Below are 2,972 nucleotides of genomic sequence, written 5' to 3' on the forward strand. Positions count from 1 at the left end.
TTAAAATTATTGCAACAAAAATTGACTGAAGCAGGTGATGTTCTTGAATATATCTCAAGACTTAAGAATATTAGGTAGGAAATCATTAATGCTAGTTTTCCAGCAATAGATGATAGCTTTATGGTAACAATTGTAATTGCTGGACTTCCTTCTTCCTACACGCATTTTTTGGAGACTCTACAAGTATTTTGGGAAATTAGAGAAACTAAAGTTTGATGAGCTCTACGAAATGTTGACCCAACATGATAAAACATTTGGGAAGAAGAAGAAAGTTGGTGAAGATGTCTTTTTCACAGAGGCTAGCACTAGTAAATCATCAGCTGATAGTTCTAGAAGTATAGGGAGAGGGAATTTCAATCAGAATCAAGCAGCACATAATGTACAAAGTCGAGGTCGAAGCCAAAGCAGAGGAAAAAACTTTAATAGAGGCAACAGTTCAGGAAGGAGTAATTTTAAAGGTAGAGGAAACAACCAAGGAAGAGGCTATTTTCAAGGACAAGGAAATAATATTCAAGGTAGAGGACAATCTCAACATATAAGTCAAAGCAGAGGTAGAGGACAATCTTTAGGAAGAGGAAGAGACTTAATTCAAATTGTGTGTCAAAGATGTAATAAAGTTGGACATTATGTTGAAGATTGTCACACTTCTCTTAATAAAATTCCCAAGTTTCATCAGCACTCAGCTCAATTTGCAAATGATCAAGATGATGATAACTCAGAATATGTTTTTACTTCCTCATCGGCATTACAACTTTCATCCCGTCTTAGAAGTGACTATGAAGATGCGTTGATCTTGGATTCAGGGGAAACCCAGCACATGACTTGTCGACGTGATTTTTTTTTCAATTTTCAAGATTTCCAACTTAATTCCATTTTTCTTGCAGATGATACAAAACATACTCCTTATGGAAAAGGAGCAGTTAAAGTTTTTCTCCCTAGCATTGGAGAAAAAATGATTTCCAATGTATGGTATGTATCAACTTTTAAGAAAAAATTGCTTTCTTTAGTCACCATTCGTTAAGTAGGACATCAAGTAATTATGGAATATGGCTTAGTTAAGATTAATTCATTCAAACAGAGCTTGAAAACTATGATGACAGGTTATAAAGATGGAAAACTATTACGAATGAAAGGGACAGTTATTCCAAGGCATTCTAATTTTGCAGGGGCAGAGACTACAAGTATTTCACCTATAAGACTATGGCATGTAAGATATGGACATTTAAATTTTGAGAGTCTTTCTCAATTGCAGAAACAAGGGATGGTTAAGGGACTACCAACTCTCAAAGAGGAAAATGAAAAATGTGAAGCTTGAATTTATGGAAAACAAAGTTGAGAAAGTTTTCCAACAAGTTCATGGCATGCAAACAGGCAGCTACAACTAGTTCACGGTGATGTTTGTAGACCACTACAAACTTCATTTGGTGGTTGAAAATATTTCTTACTATTCATTGACGAGTTTAGTAGAATGACTTGGGTTTACTTCTTGAAGAACAAGTCAGAAGAATTTGAGAAGTTTAAAATTTTTCACCAACTTGTTGAAAATGAAGTAAAAGAAGAGATAGGTACTCTCAAGACAGATAATGGGGGAGAATTCACTTGAAATGAATTCAAAACTTATTGCAGTGAAAATGGCATAATACGACAACTTACAAATTTTTATGCTCCACAACAAAATGGAGTAGTCGAAAGAATGAATCGCACCTTGTTAGGAATGGAGAGATCCATGTTAACTTTTAAGAGGTTAAGTCCAACATATTGGGCAGAAACAATACATACATCTGTCTACTTAAGAAACAGATCTCCAACTACTTCTTTAGACAGAATCACACCTTATGAAGCTTGGCTTGGTTTTAAACCTTGAGTTAAACATCTTAGAGTTTTTGGATCAGTATGTTATGCCTTAGTTCCGAAAGAAAAACGAACTAAGCTTGACTCACGAAGTTTGAAATGCACAATGATTGGCTATTCTGATGAGAAGAAAGGTTATCATCTCTTGACCAATGGAAAATTTATTATGAGAAGGGATGTCATTTTGGATGAAATGGAGAGTAAGAGTGTGCGGACATCGAAAACATTCTTCACAAGTTAGAAACTAAGGACAGTAAAAGAAAAGGAAAAATGCAAAGTCAACCAACTTCACCAAATTAGTATGAACTTGATTTTCCTTCATCTGAAGATGAGTCATCCAGTCCATCTACTTCAACAACATCATTTGGGTCTTCTAGCAGTTCATCCACATCTCCAAACAACATCAGTTCTTCTGATAGTGATTCTCCAGACTCTTCACCTGAACGAAGAACATCAGTTTATATTAATCCTCTTTACAATGATGGATACTTTTCAGAATCTCAAACAAATGAGCATCAACTATCAAAATGGGTAGTTCAACTTTTGAAAGATGTAAAACTTGATGAACAGAATAAAACAGGCGCCAGACAGTCACATAGAAGTGAAGGCAATTTTGCCTTGATAGCAAATGATTTTACTAAGCCTTCCACATACAAAGAAGCAATAAAACATAAAGGATGGCAACAGGCTATGGTTGAAGAATATCAAGCCGTAATTGATAACAACACTTGGAAACTTATTGATTGTCCATCAAATGTTAAACCCATAAGATGCAAATGGGTCTACAAAATTAAGTATAATCAAAAGGGTGAACTTGAAAAGTATAAAGCATGACTTGTTGCAAAAGGTTTTGCGCAGTAGGAAGGCATTGATTATGAGGAAACTTTTGCTCCTACAACTAAATGGAACACCATCCGATTAACACTTGCATTGGTTGCTCAGAAAGGATGGAAAGATCATCAAATGGATGTGAAAGTGCTTTTCTCAACGGGGATTTACAGGAAGAAGTGTATATGACACAACCACCAGGTTTTGAAATTGAAGGGAAAGAACATAAAGTCTGCAAATTAATGAAGGCTTTATATGGGTTAAAACAAGCTCCTCGACCTTGGTATGCAAAA

This window comes from Pinus tabuliformis, chromosome 4_2 (assembly GCF_031772625.1).
Source record: "Pinus tabuliformis cultivar Carrire ecotype Pingquan chromosome 4_2, CPIR1, whole genome shotgun sequence".
NCBI lineage: Eukaryota > Viridiplantae > Streptophyta > Pinopsida > Pinales > Pinaceae > Pinus > Pinus tabuliformis.